This window comes from Oryctolagus cuniculus, chromosome 16, assembly GCF_051225735.1.
Source record: "Oryctolagus cuniculus isolate XC-2025 breed Fujian yellow rabbit chromosome 16, ASM5122573v1, whole genome shotgun sequence".
Classification (NCBI taxonomy): domain Eukaryota; kingdom Metazoa; phylum Chordata; class Mammalia; order Lagomorpha; family Leporidae; genus Oryctolagus; species Oryctolagus cuniculus.
This window is the reverse complement of record NC_142882.1, coordinates 4879162-4904369: the sequence shown is the minus strand read 5'-3', so window position 1 is coordinate 4904369 and position 25208 is coordinate 4879162. Positions and strand designations below refer to the sequence as shown.

Sequence of the window (25208 nt, the reverse complement as noted above, 5' to 3'; positions counted from 1 at the left end):
TGTGCTAGGAAGAAACAGTAGCAAAAAAGTGGAGGAAAGGGCATTCACACAAGAAGAGTTGGAGAGAAACCTGCAGGGGAAATTCTACAGCAGGAAGAGGGATGCCATGGATCCACATGGAAGGTGCAGATGCACCAAGCACATGACCCCTGCAGCTAAGAGCTGGAGGAAGCAATAGATTTAGAGAGCAAGGTGAGAACAGACTGTGGGTACCCATGCCATAGGTGATACAGCTGGAGTGACAGCTTGCTGTGAATGTGGCTTGGAGTTCAAACAAGGACAGTGTACCCCCCCTTAACACAGCAAAAATGGGCACATTTATCTCTCCCTATCCCCCAACAATGGTACCTGGCAACCAGCTGGGAGAGGGCACCATATTGACAGAAGTAGTGGCTGTATAAACTTGGGTACACTCATGTGGCAATGGATGGGGAAAAGCCATTATTCTGAAATCAGTAGCAGCTGTGGTGGCTCTTGTGTGTGCCAAGCAACACGCAGGGAAAGTTGCCATTTTCAAATGAGTAATGGCTGTATTGTCTCTTGTGCATACGTGTGATCCAGGGCTTTTAGTAGAGGGAAAAATCTACATTTCCCATTGATTTTCAGTCTAGCTGGGAGGACTGAGAGGGGTTGGGTACTCAGGTGGGACTGTGAGGTGTTCCCAGACTCTCTACCTACCAAAGGCTCAGGGCTCAAAGTGCCAAGGTGCAGCACCCACAGGCAGCTGGCTCTGGGAACATCTCTTCCACTCCTTGGATGGGACAGGCTAAAAGGGTGCAGCAGATCCTTTGCACCCATGAGCATGGGAACCTTGTGTGCAGAGACTGTGGGAATCCTGTGACTACATGTTAGGGCACAGACTGTAAATGGATATCTAAGCAATCACTGAGTGTGGTGCCAAGGACTCAGAACTCCATGACTGCTGGGGTGGGTCATGATAGTGGGGGTCATGTTCAAATGAGGACTCCTTTATGCAGTTCTTGTGGCAGTGCAGGTGAGTGCTGCACCCACTGTGGGCTAACCCAGGGCATTTCCACCATGGAAGAGAGGAAGTGAGGTTTTGATTAGGCCAACAGGGGGTGATCAAACCCTCCTTCCTGCTGAAAAGAGGAGATCTACTGCACTCCACTGAGCTCTTGCCACACGTTGTGCACTGACAGAGTTCTGTGACACCACCCAAAATATGCCAGTAGGTATTGACTGAAGGAACAGACACTCAACTAAAACACAGATGCATAGTTCAAAGACAAAATCCATCAGAGGTGAAAACTGAGTAATTTTGACCATCGGCGGTTCCAAGCTGGCAGAATAGGGAGAGAGCTTACTGATCTAGTCCAGGAGAAGATAGTTTAATAAAAGTGGAGATAATGTAGTCTCAGGGAAGAATTAGGGGGAAAACAGCAGAGGAAGCTCTTCTGAAATTAGAGAGACATGGTAGACCTATGTGGAGGGCATGTGTGCCCACAGCTCAGGACACCAGCAGCCGAGAGCCTCCACACTAGCACTGCAAAGTGAGGTGAGATGAGTCCACAGTAGCTGAGACACTGACAAAAATGTGGTAGGAAGAGACTAGAGGGAATGATGCTTGAAGCCCTGTGAGAAAAAGAACACCAGCCTTACTAGAGGAGAGAAAAAATAAAAGGGCACAGACATGTTTCTCTCTCCAATCACATTACAAAGGCATATGAGCCAATAGAATGGGAACCATTTTGGACATACATAATTGCTGCACCAGCTCATGTCTGTGTCTGGAAATCAGCTGAGCAAAAACATGCCTCCGGTGCAGAGTAATAACAGGAGACTAAGACCTACTGAATGTGTGGAGCTTCTAAACAAAGACTGCAAAAACAAACAAACAAAAAAACCCTGTGATTAAGTGGGAGAACTTATGCTGTGGCTGAGACTTGGAGTAGTCTCAGTGGGAGACACTACAAGCATGGGTGGCCCTGGCTACCTGGTGAGAGACATTGCAGAGGAATCTGAACTTACACTGAGGACTGAACAGATCATTTATATGGTCCTTAGGACAGAGCAGAAGAATATTATACCAACTGGGGATAGTGCTCAGGCACTGGTCGCCATCAAGAATAACAACTCAGCTGAGGAGAATTACTTCCCTTCTGATTAAAAAAAAAAAAAAGATTAACCATGCCACATCTGAGTGTATCATCTTAGGCACACCATAACCATGAAGAACTGAACAAATCTCTCTGGCCACACTCACCACAAGCCTCTAGAGATTCAGTGAAAGCATACAGTCCACTTCTCTCCAATGAGAAAAGCTACCACAGTGAAAATAACAAAAGAAGAAGCCAATGAATATCTCCACAAATGCTGAACAAAAGCAATGATCCAAAAACAAGAAAAAAGAAGACAACATGATTCTCCAAAAGAACATGACACTTAAGTACAAGTTTATGAAGATGGTGAGAGAGAAGAAATACAAGATATGGATTTCAAAAAAATTTATGATAAGAATACTTAGAAGTAATCAAATGCAAACACATTATATACTGAAATCCATGTAGGACATGAAAGAAAATCTCTCTCATGAAAACAAAATGTTAAGGAATAAATAAAAAGAAATGAAGAATTCAACAGAACATGAAATTGAGAAAATGAAGAAAAATAAAAATGAAATAATGAGTTCAATAGGACAAATAAAAAACACAGTTGAGAGCCTTAAAAATAGAATAAGTAAGGTGGAAGAGGGAATATTGGACTTAGAAGACAGAGCAGAGGAAAGTATACAGTCAAACCAAACACAAGAAGAGAAAATTAGAAATATAAAAAAAAATATTGTTAGGAATATACAGGATACTATTAAAAAACCCAACATTTGAGTTCTTGGAGTTCCTGAAGGCATGGAGATAAAGAATTAGAAGGCCTTTTTAGTGATATACTAGCAGAAAATTTCCTGGGTTTGGAGAAGGACAGAGACATCCAAGTACAGGAAGCTCATTAAACTCCCAATAAACATGACCAAAAGAGATCCTCACCATGACACATTGTAATCAAACTCACCACAGTAAAACATAGAGAAAAGATTCTAAAATGTGCATGAGAGAAACACCAGATTACTGTTAGAGGATCTCTATTCAATAAATGGTGCTGGTAAAATTGGATTTCCATGTGCAGAAGCATGAAGCAAGACTCCTACCTTTCACCTTACACAAAAATCCACTCAACATGGATCAAAGACTTAAGTCTATGAACCAACACTATCAAATTATTAGAGAACATTGGAGAAACCCTGACAGATGGGCCAAGGACCTCAATAGACATTTTTCAAAACAGGAAATCCAAATGGCCAACAGACACATGAAAAAAATGTTCAGGATCATTAGCCATCAGGGAATTGCAAATCAAAACCACAGTGAGGTTTCACCTCACCCCAGGTAAAATGGCTCACATTCAGAAATCTACCAACAACAAATGCTTGCGAGGATGTGGGGAAAAAGGGACACTCACCCACTGTTGGTGGGAATGCAAACTGGTCAAGCCATTATGGAAGTTAGTCTGGAAATTCCTCACAAACCTGAATATAACCCTACCATACAACCCAGACATCCCACTCCTTGGAATTTACCCAAAGGAAATTAAATTGGCAAATAAAAGAGCTGTCTGCACCTCAATGTTTATTGCAGCTCAATTCACAATAGCTAAGACCTGGAATCAAACTAATTGCCCATCAACAGTAGACTGGATAAAGAAATTATGGGACATGTACTCTATAGAATACTATACAGCACTTTAAAACAATGAAATCCGGTCATTTGCGACAAAATGGAAAGGAATCCGGAAAACCTCATGCTGAGTGAAATAAGCCAGTCCCAAAGGGACAAATATCATATATTCCCCCTGATTGGTGAAAACTAGCTCTGTAATTGAAAGGAAAACTTTTGGAGTGAAATGGATACTATGAGAAACAGTGACGTTATCAGCCCTTGTCGTGATTGTCAAGGAACAACTCACTACTTTATTCCTTGTAGTATTTTTTTTTGTTCTACTTAATACCATTGTATGAACTCCTTAATTAACACACAATTATTTTTAGATGTTTAAATTTAACTGGAAAGAGGAAATAAGAATGATAATACGAGAAGGAGGAGATATACAGTTCAGCACATACTCACTCAGACTTACCCCTAATGGTAGAGTTCAAAATGTTCCAGGGGATTCCAATTCAGTCCCATCAAGGTGGCATTTAACAATGCCATCTCACTAGTCCAAGTGATCAGTTTCAGTTCATAATTTATCATAATGATAGGACTAAGAGTCAAAGGGATCACATAAACAAGACTAGTGTCTGCTAATATTAACTGATAGAACTAAAAAGGAGAGAACGACCCAACATGGGAAGCAGATACACAGCAGACTCATAGAATGGCAGTTTCCTAAACAACACTCTAGCCTCAGAATCAGCCTTAAGGCATTCAGATCTGGCTAAAAGTCCCATGAGAGTATTTCAGGCATGGAAAGCCAAGACACTTTGGCAAAAAAATGACCTAAATGAAAGATCTCTGCGAGTGAGATCCCAGTGGAAAGAATGGGCCATCAAAGAAGGAGGTACCTTTCTCTGAAGGAAGGAGAGAACTTCCACTTTTACTATGGCTTTGTATAAATAAGATAGGAGTTCGTGAACTCATGAGGATTCTTATGCCTTGGCAACTCATGACAAGAGCCTCAGGTGATTACTGACATCATAAACAAGAGTGTTAATTTGTTAAGTCAACAACAGGAGTCACTGTGCACTTACTCCCCAAGTAGGATCTCTGTCCTTAATATGTTGTACTATGTGAATTCCTGGTATAACTAGTACTCAAACAGTAGTTTATACTTTGTGTTTCTGTTTGGGTGCAAAGTGTTCAAATCTTTACTTAGTATATACTAAATTGATCTTCTGTATATAAAGATAATTGAAAATGAATGTGGAGGTGAATGGGATGGGAGAGGGAGTGGGAGATGGGATGGATGTGTGTGGAGGCTGCTTATGGGGTGGGGGAGCCAATATAATCCAAAGTTGTATTTTGGAAATTTATATTTGCTAAATAAAAGTTAAAAAATTAGCACCCACACAGATTCATCATTTTTTTTTGCTTAAATATTTCTCTCATATTTACCACTTTTATCTTCTACATTCTTAATGCTGAATTTGATGGATTTTTTTTAGCTTGTTGTGAATTCCACAAATGTAGAACTTAAATTTTTATAGGAAAGTATATATTATATTTGCAAAAAAGTATATAGAATCTGAGATTATACATTTCTGTCTTAATTGAATTTTACCAACACACCCTTAGAAGTTTATTTTTTTCTGTTTGAGACTTTTCATAATTTCTATTAAAGTCCAATAACATCTAGCTTACTGTAAAGCAATTTTGAAAAATAAAAATGTGGATATTTGAGTTGGTAGGTACAGAGTTCTCTGTGTGTACAGGGAACACACACAAAATTTACACTCAGTCTGCATCATGAACATTGCCCCCAATGGACTCTGTCCTGGACTGTCTTCTCAGGCTCAACACACTTCAAATCAAATGTAGAAATAAATATAAGCATGTTGTAGGATTAATGTCATAGCAAGCAGAAAAAAGTTAAGGAAATCCACAGCACAGAGGTGATCTAGCATGTCAGCACTGACCATATCAACTCTCAGTAGCTCCAAATTAAATACGCTGGTATGTAAAGCCTACAATAGTGCATTTTTGTTATCCTTTCTTTATTTTGTCCCAACCAAGAAGCTCCACATCATCCATCATCCAGCCATACAGAATCTTATGTAGCTTGTCTGAATATAACAGAACATGAACTTTGCTAGTTTTGCCACATATGGAAATCTACCAAGAATCTGTTTCTACCATTATCCATCTAACCTAGGACTAATACTGCTGATTACTGGGAAGAGTCCAAGATGGTTGAATAAGGAAGGGCTTGCTGTTCTAGGCTAGGTGTAAACAGTAAAAGTAAAAGTGGAAGGAATACATTCTCAGGGGAGAGTTAGAGTGAAAATTGCAGTGGAAATTCTATGGAAGGAAGAAGAATGCTGTGAATCAGTGTGGAAGGTGCAGATGTGCATTATGATCGAGGACACAACACACAATCCCAGCAGCCAAGAGCCGGAGAAAGCATCAGCTTAGGAAGGGAGGGGAGATTAGAGTACAGTGCCCTGAGCTATTGCATGCATAACTGGAAGGAGAGCTCTCAAAAATCGAACACCTGATAAAAATGGGAAAATATGGCTACATATCCTTCCAGAAACATTTTACAACTTACATTTTAAAAAGCAAAAGGAACAATAAAAATATCACCAAGAATGGGTTGAGGAATTAAACAGACATTCCTATACAAATAGATGATGAAAAGACCTTACCAAGGATGCTAATCATCAATGAACTTGGAATAGTATTCAAAGCCACACAGAGATAGCACCTCAATCTGCTTCATTGGCTACAATAGTTTTTGTTTTAAAGATCACATTTGAAAGGCAGAGTAACAGAGTGAGAGAGAGAGAAAGAGAGAGAGAGAAAGTGTCTTCCATCCCCTGGATCACTCTCCAAATGGCCACAATGACCAGTGTTGAGCCAATCAAATGCAGGAGCCAGGAGCTTCTTCCAGCTCTCCAATGAGGTGCAGGTTCCCAAGTTTTTGGGCCATCTTCTTCTGCTTACCAAGACAATAGCAGACCTGGATTGGAAATGGAACAGCCAGAACTGGAACCAGTGTCCATATGGGAGGCTGGCACTAGAGGCAGAGGCTTCACCTGTTAAGCCACAACACCAGCCCAATAATAGTTTTTACATGAAGTATGTATACCTTAAGCAAAAAGATAAATAACAGAAAGTGAAAAAAGTAAAAAAAAAAATTAAGGTGTTGCAGGATACCCCCAGAAACTGAGCAATGAGAAACGTCAACCAGAATCTAGTGAGGTAAATGTATTCTGGATATGTGGAGGGGTTAGCTTTCTATAAAGTTTCAAAACCAGCAAATGAGTGGAACAGGAAATGGAATGGCATGGGCAGGAAATGGAATGAGTGGAGCAGGAAATGTGTTTCACTGTTGGCAAAATCCCACTGGGAGATGGGGACCCAGATTTTCCATGCCATTAAGTGTTCTCATGTTTGAAAACTCATGACTATCAGACATTTGCTTTCAAAGCAAAGATTAACCACATTTGATGATGATGGCCTGATCAGTATATGACATGGCCAAGCTGTTGCATAATTTTTCTTCTTGGTCACTGGGATCAATCCCACAAATGCTACACAGATGCCATTCTTGTATATCTCTAACTTTGAAATCTGAAATAAATTGAATACCTCTCAGGTGATCAACTGGGCTGAAATGAAGCATCTAGGAGACCATGCAAGTGTTAGAGGTGTATTCTTCAATTTTATCTGAATGAGAGAATGAAAACTGAATGGTCACAGAGGACAGACTCAAAATGCCCAAAGGTCAGCTACAAGGGGAGAGAAAACGGCATGCAACATAAGACAACAGCCATAATGTATAATCTCAACCTTGAAAGTTGTTAACCAGGCTTGAAAGTGGTGGAAGACTAGAATATTCCTTTTTCTTAATAATCTCCCACAGTTTGAGAGATTGTAGATCATAATTCTTCTGACACAGATGTCCAGGAAGCTCCCTTTTTCCATTTCCATTTCCTCCTCTCTACTTAGAACAATGAAAATATGCCCACTAAAATCTCTGAGTACTTCCTCTTTAGATTATACTTTTAGACTAAGAAAATCTCCATTTTTCTTTTTTTTAACTTTTATTTAATGAATATAAATTTCCAAAGTACAGCTTATGGATTACAATGGCTTCCCCCCATAACGTCCCTCCCACCCACAAGCCTCCCCTTTTCCACTCCCTCTCCCCTTCCATTCGCATCAAGATTAATTTTCAATTATCTTTATATACAGAAGATCGATTTAGTATAAATTAAGTAAAGATTTCATCAGTTTTCACCCACACAGAAACACAAAGTGTAAAATACTGTTTCAGTACTAGTTAGAGCATTACTTCACATTGGAAAACACATTAAGGGCAGATACCACATGAGAAGTAAGTACACAGTGACACCTGTTGTTGACTTAACAATTTGACACTCTTGTTTAGATTCTGGTTATTAACCCTTTATCTGTTGCATAGTTTGGAAATATTTTTTCCCATTCTGTCGGTTGTCTCTTCACTCTCCTGACTGTTTCTTTTGCAGTACAGAAACTTCTCAATTTGATGCAATCCCAATAGTTGATTTTGGCTTTGACTGCCTGTGCCTCCCGGGTCTTTTCCAGAAAGTCTTTGCCTGTGCCAATATCTTGAAGGGTTTCTCCAATGTTCTCTAGTAACTTGATGGTGTCAGGTCTTAGATTTAGGTCTTTAATCCATGTTGAGTGGATTTTTGTGTAAGGTGTAAGGTAGGGGTCTTGCTTCATGCTTCTGCACGTGGAAATCCAGTTTTCCCAGCACCATTTATTGAATAGACTGTCCTTGCTCCAGGAATTGGTTTTAGATCCTTGATCAAATATAAGTTGGCTTTAGATGTTTGGGTTGATTTCTGGTGTTTCAATTCTGTTCCATTGGTCTACCATCTGTTTCTGTACCAGCACCATGCTGTTTTGATAACAACTGCCCTGTAGTATGTCCTGAAGTCTGGTATTGTGATGCCTCCAGCTTTGTTTTTGTTGTACAAGATTGCTTTAGCTATTCGAGGTCTCTTGTGCCTCCATATAAATTTCAGCACCATTTTTTCCAGATCTGAGAAGAAGGTCTTCGGTATCTTGATTGGTATTGCATTGAATCTATAAATTGCTTTTGGGAGAATGGACATTTTGATGATGTTGATTGTTCCAATCCATGAGCATGGAAAATTTTTCCATTTCTTGGGATCCTCTTCTATTTCTTTAAGGTTTTGTAATTTTCATCGTAGAGATCTTTAACATCCTTGGTTAAGTTTATTCCAAGGTATTGGATTGTTTTGGTACCTATTGTGAATGAGATTGATCTTAGAAGTTCTTCCTCAGCCATGGCATTGTCTGTGTATACAAAGGCTGTTGATTTTTGTGCATTGATTTTATACCCTGCTACTTTGCCAAAATCTTCTATGAGTTCCAATAGTCTCTTAGTAGAGTTCTTTGGGTCCCTGAAGTAAAGAATCATGTCATCTGCAAAGAGGGATAGTTTGAGTTCTTCCTTCCCAATTTGTATCCCTTTAATTTCTTTTTCTTGCCTAATAGCTCTGGCTAGAACTTCCAGAATAGCAGTGGTGAGAGTGGGCATCCCTGTCTGGTACCAGATCTCAGTGGAAATGCTTCCAACTTTTCCCCATTCAATAGGATGTTGGCTGTGGTTTTTTCATAGATTGCTTTGATTGTATTGAGGAATGTTCCTTCCAAACCCAGTTTGCTTAGAGTTTTCATCATGAACGGGTGTTGTATTTTATCAAATGCTTTCTCGGCATCTATTGAGATAATCATATGGTTTTTCTTCTGCAGTCTGTTAATGTGGTGTATCACATTGATTGTCTTGCGCACATTAAACCATCCCTGCATACCAGGGATAAATCCCACTTGGTCTGGGTGGATGATCTTTCTGATGTGTTGTTGCATTCTATTGGCGAGAATTTTATTGAGGATGTTTGCATCTATGTTCATCAGGGATATTGGTCTATAATTCTCTTTCAGTGCTGCATCTTTTTCCGGCTTAGGAATTAGGGTGATGCTGGCTTCATAGAAAGAATTTGGGAGGATTCCCTCTTCTTCGATTGTTCTGAATAGTTTGAGAAGAATTGGAGTTAGTTCTTCTTTAAATGTCTGGTAGAATTCAGCAGTGAATCCATCTGGTCCTGGGCTTTTCTTTGTTGGGAGGGCCTTTATTACTGTTTCAATTTCTGTCTCAGTTATGGGTCTGTTTAGGTTTTCGATGTCTTCCTGGTTCAATTTAGTAGGTTGCATGTGTCCAGGAATCTATCCATTTCCGATAGGTTTCCCTGTTTGCTGGCATACAAGTCCTTATAGTAATTTCTGATGATTCTTTTTATTTCTGTGGTGTCTGTTGTTACGTTTCCTTTTTCATCTCTGATTTTATTGATTTGGGTCCTTTCTCTTCTTTTTTTAGTTAGTTGGGCCAATGAGGTGTCAATTTTGTTTATTTTTTCAAAAAACCAGCTCCTCGTTTGGCTGATTTTTTGTAAGGTTTTTCTTGTTTCAATCCTGTTGATTTCTTCTCTGATTTTAATTATTTCTCTTCTCCTACTAGATTTGGGTCTGGTTTGCTGTAGGTTTTCTAGATCCTTGAGGTGAATTGAAAGCTCATCTATTTGGTGTCTTTCCAATTTCTTGATGTAGGCACCTATTGATATAAACCTTCCTCTTAACACTGCTTTTGCTGCATCCCATAAGTTTTGGTATGTTGTGCTGTTATCCTCATTTACTTCCAGAAAGTTTTTGATTTCTCTTTTGATTTCTTCTATGACCCATTGTTCATTCAGGAGCATGTTGTTCAATCTCCATGTGTTTGCATATGTTCTAGGGATTCCTGAGTTGCTAATTTCCAACTTCATTCCTTTATGGTCTGAGAAGCTGCATGGTAAGATTCTAATTCTTTTGAATTTGCTGAGACTTGCTTTATGGCCTAGTATGTGGTCAATCCTAGAGAAGGTTCCATGTACTGCTGAGAAGAATGTAAAATCTTTAGCTGTAGGATTGAAAGTTCTGTATATATCTGTTAGATCCATTTGGGCTATAGTGTCATTTAAATCTACTGTATCCTTGTTGATCTTCTGTCCTATTTAGCTGTCTATTTCTGAGAGTGGAGTATTGAAGTCCCCCAGTACTATTGTATTGGGGTCTAAGTCTCCCTTTAAGTCCGTTAACAAATCTTTTAGATAAACTGGTGCCCTGTAGTTAGGTGGATATACATTGATAATTGTTATATCTTCCTGTTGAATTGATCCCTTAATCATGATATAGTGTCCCTCTTTGTCTCTCTTAACGGTTTTTGTGGTAAAGTTTATGTTGTCTGAAATTAAGATGGCTACGCCCGCTCTTTTTTCATTTCTGTTGGCATGGTATATCTTTTTCCAGCCTTTCACTTTCAGTCTGTATGGATCTTTGTTGGAAAGATGAGTTTCTTGTAAGCAGCAAATAGATGGGTTTTGTTCCTTAACCCAATCAGCCAATCGGTGTCTTTTAAGTGGACAGTTCAGGCCATTCACGTTCAATGTGACTAATGATAAGTGGTAACTTTGCCCTGCCATTTGCCAAAGATAAGTTCTAATATATGCTTTGAATTCCCTGTGATCTTTAGCTGTGAGCTTTCCTTCCTTGGTTTCCTTCCTTTACCTTCTTTCATATTGATGACCGTGTTTCTTTGTTTCTGTGTGTAACACATCTTTAAGCATCTTTTGCAGGGCTGGACAAGTGGCAACAAATTCTTTCAATTTCTGCTTGCTATGAAAAGTCTTTATTTCACCTTCATTCACAAATGATAGCTTTGCAGGATATAATATTCTGGGCTGGCAGTTGTTCTCTCTTAGTACCTGGGCTATATCTCGCCATTCCCTCCTAGCTTGTAGAGTTTCTGATGAGAAGTCAGCTGTGAGTCTGATTGGAGATCCTCTGAGAGTAATCTGACGTTTCTCTCTTGCACATTTTAGGATCTTTTCTTTATGTTTCACTGTGGAGAGTTTAATAACAACGTGTCTTGGTGAGGATCTCTTTTGGTCGTGTTTATTAGGGGTTCTGTGGGCTTCCTGCACTAGGATTTCTCTGTCCTTCTCCAATCCTGGGAAATTTTCTGCTAATATCTCACTAAAAAGGCCTTCTAATCCTTTCGCCCTCTGCATGCCTTCAGGAACTCCTAGAACCCGAATGTTGGGTTTTTTAATAGTATCCAGAAGATTTCCGACAATATGTTTTAGAATCCTAATTTCCTCTTCTTTTCTTTGGTCTGTCTGTATCCTTTCCTGTTCTCTGTCTTCTTTTTTTTTTTTTTTTTTGACAGGCAGAGTGGACAGTGAGAGAGAGAGACAGAGAGAAAGGTCTTCCTTTTGCCGTTGGTTCACCCTCCAATGGCTGCCGCGGCCAGTGCGCTGCGGCCGGCGCACCGCGCTGATCCGATGGCAGGAGCCAGGAGCCAGGTGCTTTTCCTGGTCTCCCATGGGGTGCAGGGCCCAAGCACCTGGGCCATCCTCCACTGCACTCCCTGGCCACAGCAGAGGGCTGGCCTGGAAGGGGGGCAACCGGGACAGAATCCGGCGCCCCGACCGGGACTAGAACCCGGTGTGCCGGCGCCGCTAGGCGGAGGATTAGCCTAGTGAGCCGCGGCGCCGGCCTTGTTCTCTGTCTTCTAAGTCCGATATTCTCTCTTCTGCTTCACCCATTCTGTTTGTAAGGCTCTCTATTGTGTTTTTCATTTGATCTATTGAATTCTTCACTTCAGTCACTATCCCAGTTTCCTGTTGTACTAGTCGTTTTGTTTCATTTTGATTCCTCCTTAATATTTCATTTTCACGAGAGAGATTTTCTATCTTGTCCATTAAGGATTTCTGTAGTTCAAGAATTTGTTTTTGAGAACTTCTTAATGTTCTTATCAATTTTTTGAGATCTGCTTCTTGCATTTCTTCTATATCATCATCCTCATAACCTTGAATTTGGGTGTCTTTTTCATTTGAGGGCTTCATGGTGACTTCCTTGTTTTTATTACCTCGGTTTTTGCGTTTGTTATTTGGCATATTGGAGATATTTGGTTTCTTCCCTGTGGTGCTTTTTCTTGTTATACTATGACTCTAGATTAAGTGGACTATCTGTTTTTGATGAAGCCTTAGGGCTTGAGATGGGTGTGGCCTGAGAGCTCTGTTTGGTGTGCCAAAGGTGACACTCCCAGGTTAGGCATGGTAAACCTCTCTCTCTCTCTTTCTTTTTTTTTTTTTTTTTTGATTCAAAAGGGAAGTTATTCTGCACAGCTGAATGAAGTTGGAGGTAGTTAGCAGGCAAATGATATACCCACAGGAGCCAGAGATCAGAAGCTCTTTCAGAAGGACCACACAGGGAATCTGTTCTGCCCTCAGAGTGGGCTCAAATTCTCCTTCAGTCTCCCACTGGGTTGCCAAAGTTACGGAATTATAGTGTCTCTGGAGAGTGCTCACGTGAATTCCATGAGTTCTCTCCCCCACCATCTCTTTTTTCACAGTCTCAGTTCAGTATCACCACAAATTTACTAGGTCCTAATCTCCTGTTAATTCGCCCCACCCAGAGTCAGGTTTTTCTGCTAGGCTCAGGGCCGGTGCAGACCTGAGGTCGCTCTGCTTATGACATATGTCCAAGATGGCGCCTGCTCTTTGTCTTGCTCGCCCTTGAGAGGTGAGCGGAGAGAGAGAAACCCGTGTCCGTGCCAGTCACCTTTTTTTTTTTCCCTCTCTCTCTTCCAGTTAGCCTGGTGAAGTTCCCCCCCCGGGGTTCGTGCCCTCTAGTCTCCTCTCTCCGCTTGCCTGCCGGTGTCTGGGGATATTGAGGTTCGGCTCACCTCGCGTTCCAGCAGCTCGTTCCCACGGCTCGGCTTGCGCAGCTGGATCCCACGGCTCGGCTTCTGCGTGGTGGGCGACCTTGTTCTCCCAGTAGGTCCTCCGATTCACAACCCCTCAATCCAGAAGGGTTTCCTCTGCAATATTTTCCTGGTTCTTTTTTCTGAGGCTACTGTAACTCCCCTTTTATTAAACTAAATTTTCTCGGACTATCAGTGCTCACCTTCACTATTCCGCCATCTTGGCTCCGCCCCTAAATAAATCTTTTTAAAAGATATTTAAAAAATATCTTATTATTTTATTTACTAATTTTATTTATTTATTTGAAAGGCAGAGTTAGAGAGAGGCAGAGGCAGAGACAGGTCTTCCATCCACTGGTTCACTCCCCAGATGGCCACAATGGCCAGAGCTATGCCGATCCCAAGCCAGGAGCCAGGAGCGTCTTCCCAGTCTCACACATGGGTGCAGGGGTCCAAGGACTTGGGACATCTTCTACTGCTTTCCCAGGCCATAACAGAGAGCTGGATCAGAAGTGGAACAGTTGGGACTCGAACTAGCACCCATATGGAATGCTGGCACTACAGATGGCAGCTTTACCCACTATGCCACAGCACTGGCCCCGATAAGTCATTTTTTTAAAGATTGGCTATTTTAGAGTAGTGCAAAGAATTATTATTAGTTCCAATACACCTGTTCAATTTTTGTGGCCCACTCTATCAAATCTTCATATAAAGACAGGTGTTGACCATGTGGAGCATATGGAGAAAACTTCCCTACTTTCACCTTAATTCCTACACCATCTGGGAAATTCCAATAGTTTGAGAATGTCATACTCTCCATTCAATTTTTGTCCCTGATTGAAATTCACTGTGTCACCAGCAGGATTGTTAAGCTGGAGGTTCTTCAGAAAAGGGTGCAGCTAAAAGAGATGCATCATCTGATGATAAAGGGCATCCCAGGGTTCAGACACAAAGCCTAAATTACTGAAAGTCTCTTATCATCTGAAATGCCTTGCTGAAGATGTCAACATATTACAGGCACACAAGGGAGACACAGAAATGAAAGGCCACGGAAAACTAATCATAATGTGTCTAAAATATCAGTAAGAATCAACAGAAAACTCCCAAACACGCACACCTACACAGTAAGGAGGCTGACTGCTCAGACAAATCTCAGCTGTTGAGTCAAACCCACACCCTTTTCCTACTGAAGTATCCAGAACATCAGTCTGCAAAGGAGGTTATCAGTGACTGAAGTTGCTGCTTAGTTACATTATATGATAAGGCTCAACATCTTCTATGAACTTAAAGAACTAATCCTCTTCCTGTTGGGAGGGAAGTACAGTTATCTTTTTAGAACTCTATGAAATACCTGAAATCTGTTCTCTGAAAAATTTTAAAAAGAACTTCACAGGAAACCTCTATATTTCTCCTATGGAAAGCAGTAGAAGGGCAGGCTGTTGAGGCCTTATATAAAACAAAGCATCAGCCCAGATTCACAATGCCTTTCTGCTTGCCCACTTGGCTCCATGCTCTTGACAATCACTTAGACCCAAGTCTACATTTATGTCCTGGGCAATACATACAAGTCATATTCCCCAGTGCTTTTGGAGAAGGATTATAAATGATCTGGTTTGCTTAAAACATCTTGACAACAAGTGACAGTATGTACCATCCAATGGCAGAGCCATTACCTGCCAAGGAGAAAACACCAGTCCTTTTCCATTTCCTCCTGGTGACATTTCTACTTGTTGAAGAATCATCTCATGTATGGCATGAGCCACAGCATACACAGCATTGTATATATTGTAACTCTCTTCTGTCATGGTCATGTCAAAATGGTGCCAAAGCAACCATTCCAAGGATGCACTGGGTGGACAGTTCTCCAAAGCTTTACAGGCAAGTTTAGAAATTGAGCAATTAAAATATGGCAGCCAGAAGTCAGCAAGGAAAGTGTCCTCTGGGTATCTGGATGGATTGGCTGTTCGGATAAAATCTGTGAAACCAGAAATTTCACCATGGTGATGTGAGAAAATGAGTGCCCCATGGAATGAGTCAAGTAGGAAATGGTGATATCCCATTGTGAGGTGGTGACCCACACTTTCCACATCATTTTATGTTGCCACCTTCCAAAGGTCAGGCCTAAAAAAGATTCATTGTCACCAAAAATAACATTTGCTGATGATTTCATGATCTGCCAGTGATACAATGAGGTTCTTGAGTAATACAGCAACACAGTAACAGGGATCATTTTCAAAAAGGCTACAGAAACTCCATTCCTACACTTGATCTTAGCCAACTCCACTCTCAATTCTGAGAGAAGTTGCATACCTTTCTCATCATCTGAGATGGCCAGCCCCACCCATGTCAAACAAAAATGAAGCATCAGAGACACTATGCCATGCACCAGAGTCATCTCCTTGGGAGCCATCTGATAGAGGGAAGGAAACTTGCCATTTTCATGCAGAATAGGATCAAAAGTGCCGAAAGTTAGCTAAAGGGAAAATAAAATATGAAGCAACATGAGGAACCGGGTTTCCAAAAATCATAATCTCCGTTCTGACAGGCATTAATCAAAAGATGGTCAGAGGGGGCTAGCGCTGTGGTGCAACGGGTTAATGTGCTGGCCTGAAGTGCCAACACATATGGGCGCTGGTTCAAGTCTTGGCTACTCCACTTCCAATCCAGCTTTATGCTATGGCCCAGGAAAGCAGCAGAAGATGGCACATGTCCTTGGCCCCCTGCACTCACCTAGGAGATCAGAAGAAGCTCCTGTCTCCTAGTTTCAGATCAGTGCAGCTCTAGCCATTGCAGCCAATTGGGGAGTGAATGATTGGATGAAAGAATTTCTCTCTCTCTCTCTCTCTCTCATTCCCTGTCTCTCCCCTCTCTGTTTAACTCTGACTTGCAAATAAATAAATAAATCTTTTTAAAAAGCTGGCCATAACTCTTTAATTAACAATTATTCTTAGGTGTTTAAATTTAACTGAAATGTGATCCCTGTTAAATATAAGAGTGGGAATAAGAGAGGGAGGAGATGTACAATTTGGGGCATGCTCAATCAGACTTGCCCCAAATGGTGGAGTTAGAAATGTGCCAGGGGATTCCAATACAATCCCATCAAGGTGGCATGTACCAATGCCATCTCACTAGATCAAGTGATCAGTTTCAGTTCACAAATCATCATAATGATAGGATTAAGAGTCAAAGGGCTCACATAAACAGGACTTGTGTCTGCTAATACTAACTGATAGATTTAAAAAGGAGAGAACCATGCAACACGGGAAGCAGGATACACAGCAGACTCAATGAATGGTAGATGTCCTAAACCGCACTCTGGCCTCAGAATCAGCCCTTAAGGCATTCATATTTGGCTGAAGAGCCCATGAGAGTATTTCAGGCATGGAAAGCCAAGACACTTTGGCAAAAAAAAAAAAAATCTCTGCGAGTGAGATCCCAGTAGAAAGAACGGGCCATCAAAGAAGAAGGTACCTTTCTCTGAAGGGAGGAGAGAACTTCCACTTTGACTAAGATCTTGTCTAAATAATATCAGAGTCAGCAAACTCAAAAGGCTTCCATAGCCTTGGCAACTCATGACAACAGCCTAGGGTGAATACTGATGCCATAAACAAGAGTGTCAATTTGTTAAGTCAAAAACAGGATTCACTGTGCACTTACTCCCCATGTAGGATTCTGTCCTTAATGTGTTGTACAATGTGAATTAATGGTGTAAATAATACTCAAACAGTACTTTATACTTTGTGTTTCTGTGTGGGTGCAAACTGTTGAAATCTTTACTTAATATATACTAAATTGATCTTCTGTATATCAAGACAATTGATAATGAGTCTTGATGTGAAAGGAATGGGAGAGGAAGTGGGAGATGGGAGGGTTGCAGGTGGGAGGGAAGTTATGGGGGGGGGAAGCCACTGTAATCCATAAGCTGTACTTTGGAAATTCATGTTTGTTAAATAAATGTAAGAAAAAAAAACTGGTCATAGGAAAAAAAAGCAATCAATCATTTCTTTTTATTTTTCTTTATTGGGGGGCATATTGGTTTTTATTAACATTTATAGCTGAACTAAAGTTGCATGATCAAAATGCAATAGAATTCTTTCATTGGAAATAACTGGTTATATTGTATGATTTTTTTAAAATTTAAAGATTAACCGTGATGTTCACAAATATTTTCTTTTTTTCAGATTACATTGATACATTTATTTTTCAACTTTCATTTAACTAACAATTTCTTTTTCTAGTCATCCTCACTCCTTTAGAATATTCTAAGGAAAAATTAACAATGTAATAGTTCCAGGAAAAAACTGTCTTCTCTCTCTCTCTCTCTCTCTCTCTCTCTCTCTCTCTCTCTTTCTTCCTGTATTTCAAAAAGAAAATATGGCTTTTCCACCACTTTCCTGAGTATTTGCCCTTTGAGATTATGTACTTTAACAGATGCTTAAATCCAGTCTCCTCCTCTCACCCTTCAAAGTACCAGAGATTGGCATCAGCCAAAAATAGCTCTCTCTCTCCTCATGACACCCCGCTCACCTGTGGAAACTTGTAGAGTCCCAGCAGTGTCCCAATTTGGGCAGAAGTTGCCCACATTGTCCCTGTCAGTACCGCTGCAGAACTGCTCTCTCTTCCCTAAGTGTAATTCGGGATGCTCTCTACCATTCCTGAGAGCCAAAGGAAGGGAGTCTGTAACATCCTTCGATTACTGTGTAGGACACTGAAGACATCATATCCCAGAGACACATTGGGTAGAAGATGTGGGCTCCTGTTGATCTCTTCAGTGGCGAAGACCAAAGCCAGAACATGCTGATAGTTCTTAGACTCCAACCTGCATACAGGGCACAGAAGTCCTTAGGGAAAAGACTCCAATTATGACTGGTCTCAAATCCAATTCAGTGACTGTTGTGGCCTGAAAGTTTGTAAGATTCTTTTCCAAATACACCATTTCTGAAGTTTTCAGTTTGGTGTTTGCCTTTAACTGCATCTTTGCTTTTATGTGGTCTATTTCTAAATTTCTTTATATTCTGAGGTGAGTACATTAAATGCCTGCAGGTTTAGGGGTATAATTCCATTTCTTTTTACTTTAATACCATTTATTTTACTGACTCTCAAATTTTAAAGAGCTCAGAAAATTAGTGACTATTATTCAGAATAATCATAAGGGGAGAATACAACTTTCCAAGGGGAAGAAAACAACAGCAACTACTTCTTATGTGCAACATTTTAAACAGATTGGCAATGGTTCCAGAAAACACAGACAAATCAGAACAGAACAGCAAATAGAGCTCGATCTCTGTGTTTATACAAAAGTTTCATACATCATTAAGGTAGAATTGAAAAATAAGTAGAAAAATAAGAAATTATTCTAATAATAGTGAAAGTGAACTATCAGGAATGAAAAACTGAAGGAATAACCTTGTATTTGATGAGAAAATAAATTCTAGAGGCTCCAAACAGTTTATAATAAAGTTAAGTCCAGGAAAAAAAAAAAAAACTGGCGAAAAGGCAGAAAGTAGAGGACACAAGATTTTTGCATTTTACTCTTCTTTCAAGTTTGTGCTTGTTTCTACTGTAAAGATCCCACACTCAACAATATTTAAGATATGCAGCAACTTCATAAGAACATTGCACAAAGTTCTTTAAAAGGGAAATAACACGTTAAAATTAAAATAAAAATTCAAGAAATCAAATAATATATGAAGACATGAGGTATACATACGATCAACCTATCTACACCTATCTATCCATAAAAATACTAACATTAACAATGAGAAACCATTTGTACATGGACAACCAGGAATAAATCCCTCTTTTAAAAGTAAACATGAGTGCTGGCACCACAGCTCAATAAGCTAATCCTCCAACTGCGGTGCTAGCACACTAGGTTCTAGTCCCGGTTGGGGCGGTGGATTCTGTCCCGGTTGCTCCTCTTCCAGTCCATTTCTCAGCTGTGGCCGGGAGTGCATTGGAGGATGGCCCAAGTCCTTGAGCACTGCACCCATGTGTGAGACCAAGAGAAGCACCTGGCTCCTGGCTTCGGATCAGTGCAATGCGCCAGCCTCAGCGCACCAGCCGCAGCAGCCACTGGGGGGTGAACCAATGGAAAAGGAAGACCTTTCTCTCTCCTTCTCTCATTGTCCACTCTGCTTGTCAAAAAAAAAAAAAGTAAACATGAGGGGCTGAAACTATGACATAACAGGTAAAGCAGCCATCTGCAGTGCCAGCGTCACATACCGTGCCGGTTCAAGTCCTGGCAGGTCCACTTCTGATCCAGCTTTCTGCTATGGCATGGGATAACAGTGGAGGATGGCCCAAGTCCTTCAGCCCCTGCACACATGTGGGAGACCTGGAGGAAGCTCCAGGATCTTGGCTTCAGATCAGACCAGCTTTGACCATTGTAGCCATTTAGGGAGTGAGGCAGCAGATGGAAGATCTCTTTCTCTCTCTGCCTCTGCCTCTCTGTAACTCTGCCTTTCTGATAAATAAAATCTTTTAAAAAAGTAAACATGAAGTGTTAATTCTCTTCTGTATAGTTTTTGAAACAGGATATTTCCCTGGGTCAGGGCCAGGGCCAGGGCTAGGGGATTCTTAGACTATATTCCTCTAACTGCTTTACAATATAGATAACTCTGACTCCAAACAGTGAAAATTGTTGCAGATTAATTAACTTGACTTAATTATTCTCCACAGTGTGTGTCAATTTTACTCTCTAAAAATATAAAATTCTAATTTGTCCATGTATAATAAAGTAAAACTGAATATAAATAGCAATGTACTCAGCTAGTTTCCATCTCATCAATTCATTAGTTTTCAAAATATACTGTAGATCTCTTTGTTATAATCGATCTTCAATCAAAGATCTTTCTACTGGAGCAGGTGTTTATCAAAGCAATTAGGACAATATTGAGATACCCACATCCCAAATTGGAGTGCCTCGGTTTCAGCTTGCTCTACTTCAGTATCTAGTTTCCTTCTAAGGCACACGCTGGGTGGCAGTAGGTGTTGGCTCAAACATTTGGTTGCCTGCCACCCATGCCCATGGGAGACCTGGATGGAATTTCTGGTTCCTTCATTTGGCCTGGCCCAGATCTCACTGTGTTGGCAATTTGGGGAGTGAACCAGCAGATGGGTGATCTTCTTCTTTGTCTCTCTGCTTCTCATATAAAATACCTAATTACAGTGCTCTTTATTGTAGTACTACAAACTAGGAATCCAATTAGAAAACTTAGAAACACCCCAAAATTGGTAAGAAACTAAAATTATGCTAACTCTACAAAGTAAAATAATAATAGGTATAATATTCAAATATGAACATGTTTATATAAAATATTTACGGTATTTTGTAACACAAGGAAAATGAGCTGGGAGGAGTCAAGATCAAATGATCCCACTTGTCATGTCTTCATATTTACATGAAGAAATAGAAAGCATAAGATCAGGGTGATGTGATGATTTTGTGGAACTGAGGCATTTACACTTAGGTAGGCCTCTTTCTCCAATAAAGACAAATTGAAAATTTCATTTCACAAAAGTATTGAACTAAAAAGACAAATATATTAATTCTGCACATGGAAACATCCTCCCTGTCAAAAAATCCTTCTGTTCCCCTATCTGAATTATAAAGTAAGGCATTCTCATGGGCCCATAAAGGCTTCTAGCTATTAGATAACTTGGTGTGAACAGGAGGACCTTGTGTAGCTTCAAATATATGCACTTCAGGCATGGATAGGGCATCCAGCACATGGGTCTGGAGAGAAACACTGGCCCAGGCACCTCGGGCCCCTGAGCTGGGGACAGAAAATCAGAGGACAAGAAGAGCAGGAGGTTCACCGTGGCTATGATGAGAGACAACTGCCCTCTCCAGCACCTTAGGAAACCCTGCCTTCTGCCCTGGCCAAGATTCATTTCATCAAATTTGACTCAGCCTCCCCTGAATTGTTTTCATTTTACTGTTTATTTTTATCAATATAAAGAGAACAGATTTAATATAGTTTATCGATAAAATTCTAATATGATACTTCTCACTTCCTCCCTCCCTCCCTCGCTTCCTCTCCATCCCTGTTGCTTTTCTTTTTAATTTTGGTCATAACATTTTTAATTTATTGTACAGTACATGAGGTATACATAACAGTTTCTATAGGGACATTAGGAATTGTACACTTGATGGAAACAGTCTCAAGATGCTGTGGAAAGAACACTTCTCTGTTCCTCTTAGAAATGAACTCATGCAAATAGACTGCATTGTCATCCTAAGGGGTTTGGTTTGACCTCTGGCAGTGGTGGAGGGTCTAGATGATAGGGTAAGGTGTAGAGTGATTGCTCACTCAGACCCAAGCCCTACAAATGGGGAAAAACAAAGTATTCTGCCACCTCCTTTTAAAGGTGGAAACACAGTCTGCCGAGGGAGAGAGAGAATACATTATGGACAGATGCTAAAGAGAAGGGCACCAAGAGCACTATTCTATCTAGGATTGAAACATGCAAGAAGGGCATAGGGATTCTTAGGGAAATGTCTCCAACCATGATTGTTATCAACTCCAATGTGATAACCACTATAGAATGAATGTTCTGTGCAAATATGCATTGGCTGAGATACTGCTCTTTAGTATGATCATATTTGATGTGGTTTCTGGGAGGTAAGTACAGTTTTTTATGACTTACCTAACTACTTTCTTAGAAATTTTCAATATGAGATTGTGCAGAGAGATTGTTACGTCTCTCTAACTGGTGAAGATAGTGAGAATAGGAAAGGAAAAATGTCTCTCCTTGAGGCAGGAAATGTGTCTTTCACAGATGCCAACCTCGTGTATCTTAATCCTGGACTTCCCAGCCTCAGCAATTCTAAAAAATAAATTCCTGTTGTTAAGTCACAAAGTCATGGTATGTTGTTATATGGAAACTCTAGGTGACTAACACAACAATGAAATGGGGTAGAATGCAGGTTAATTTCATTTGTGTCAACAGCTGGCTCTCCCAAGTCCTTGCATTTTGTGTCTGTAGCAAATGGCAGAAAGGCTCTGGAATACTTTTTCTAAATCCCATGAACCATGAGGAAAAGAAACTGATTTTCAAGGGAAAAGCAAAATGAATTAAATAGAAATCAGTCTTTGTTTTTGCACATGTTCTACCCATGGCCAAAAATGGTTATTTATATTGGCACATCATCAAATGATTCCCCAAACAGCATACACATGATCATGACTCAGCACAAGGTCATGGGATTGATGAACTCACCTGAAGGCTAAGGGGCCAGCAGAGGCAGGATATCTAAATGTGGAGATTGGTGGAGTGCAAGACTTGGCATTTATAACTCAAGCTTCCTCCTTATCAAAGCTGAGCATCAGCTTCCCTCCTAAATCAGGAAACTAACTCAAGTTCAAAGCTTAAAGGAAGGAGAATCATGAAAATGCAGAACATATAGAAGATGTTGGAATCATTTATTGGGGGGATGTCAAGTACTATAGATCAAAAGCATGCCACCTAGTGAAGTTTAATGGCTGCTATCTATTTTTTTAACTTTTATTTAATAGATATAAATTTCAAAGTACAACTTTTGCATCACAGTGCCCCCCCTTCAACTTCCCTCCCATCTCCCATTCCCTCTCCCATCCCATTCACATCAAGATTCATTATCAATTATCTTTATATACAGATCAATTTAGTACATATTGAGTAGTTTTTAACAGTTTGCACCAACACAGAAACACAAAGTGTAAAGTACTGTTTGAGTACTAGTTATACCATTAATTCACATAGTAAAACACACTAAGGACAGAGATCCTACATGGGGAGTAAGTGCACAGTGATTCCTGTTTTTGACTTAACAATTGACACTCTCATTTATGATCAGTAATCACCCTAGGCTCTTGTCATGAGTTGCCAAGGCTATGGAAGCCTCTTGTGTTCACCAACTCCAATCTTATTTAGACAAGGTCATAGTCAAAGTGTAAGTTCTCTCCTCCCTTCAGAAAAGGGTACCTCCTTCTTTGAAGACCTGTCCTTTCCACTGGGATCTCACTCACAGAGATCTTTCATTTAGGTCTTTTTTGTTTTGCCAGAGTGTCTTGGCTTTCCATATCCATCAACAGCAGACTGGATAAAGAAATTATGGGACATGTACTCTATAGAATACTATACAGCAGTCAAAAACAATGAAATACGGTCATTTGCAACCAGATGGTGGAATCTGGAAAACATCATGCTGAGTGAATTAAGCCAGTCACAAAGGGACACATATCATATGTTCTCCCTGATGGGGGATAACTAACCTAGCACCAAAAAGGAAACCTGTTGAAGTGAAATGGACACTGTGAGAAACAGTGGCTTGATCAGCCCTTGTCCTAACTTTTGAGGAACAGCATACTGTTTTATTGCTATTATTATTTTGGTTCTACTTAATACCATTGGTTGAACTATTTAATTAACACAAATTTATTCTTAGGTATTTAAATTTAACTGAAAAGTGATCTCTGTTAAATATGAGTGGGAATAAGAGAGGGATGACATGTACAGTTTTGCACATGTACAATCAGACCTGTCCCAAACAGTAGAGTTAGAATTGTGCCAGGGGATTCCATTTCAATCCCATCAAAGTGGCTGCTATTTATTTTTCTATGGAAATCTGAAAAGTATTTTCATATAAATAATTACTATTGGTAATAGTCTAACTCCAAATAGGTCTTATTCTCTGAATCTTTCCTGGAGACCTGCATGCAGATAGACTTGCAGGCCAAGAAAAAACACCACACATTTCTACAGGCACTGACAGAAAACTTCCTCAAGGAGGGAACGCAGATGCCCCTTGTATTTCAAGTGTCCTGCATACTCAGTCATGATGAACTGTCTACTGTATGTTGATGACCTGTTCATGCCCACTGTGTGCCAGACAGAAAGAGGCATTTTTCAATTATTGGGTACAGGATTTTATGTGTTTCCAACAAATCCAATTGTGCACTTGATTTTTCAAGCATCTTTGTATTACCTATGTTGTTTTCTGGGTGAGATAAGTTGAAAATCCTCCTTCTAAGAAAAATATATTTTCTGGGGCTGGCGCTGTGGTGCAGTGGGCTAACACCCTGGCCTGAAGTGCTGGCATCCCATAAAGGCAGTGGTTCGGGATCCAGCTCCTCCACTTCTGATCTAGCTCTCAGCTATGGCCTGGGAAAGCAGAAGAACATGGCCCAAGTCCTTGGTTCCCTGCAACCACATGGAAGACTTGGAAGAAGCTCTTGGATCCTGGCTTCAGATTGGTGCAGGTCCACACATTACAACCAATTGGGGAGTGAACCATTGGAAGGAAGAACACTCTCTCTCTCTCTCTCTCTGCCTCTCCTCTCTCTGTGAAACTCTTTCACAAATAAATACATTAATATTTTAAAAAAGTAGAAATTATTTTCTCATCTGTATCTATACTTCCTCTTCTCTTCTTTGTCATTTTCTGGTGTTTCTCTAATGCCTCTGCCCTCTGCATCTCCTCATCCTCATCCTCCACCTCCTCTTCTTTATAAAGCTATATATGATCTCTGCCAAACAGGCTTTTGCTGACAGTTTGCATGTGGATACATTATATAATTCCATCCTTTATCTCTTTGAACAGGTAATCAGTAGTAAGAGATATTCTGATGCTGGGAAATGTAAAAGTTGGGAGTTTAGAGTCTAAAGCAGTTATTTTA

The 25208-nt window shown here is 40.3% G+C and overlaps 1 pseudogene; it reads right to left on the bottom strand.

Annotated features, from left to right (window-relative positions):
- LOC108176155 (vomeronasal type-2 receptor 116-like) overlaps window positions 1-25208 on the bottom strand; it is a 70194-nt pseudogene that overhangs the window by 38997 nt on the left and 5989 nt on the right.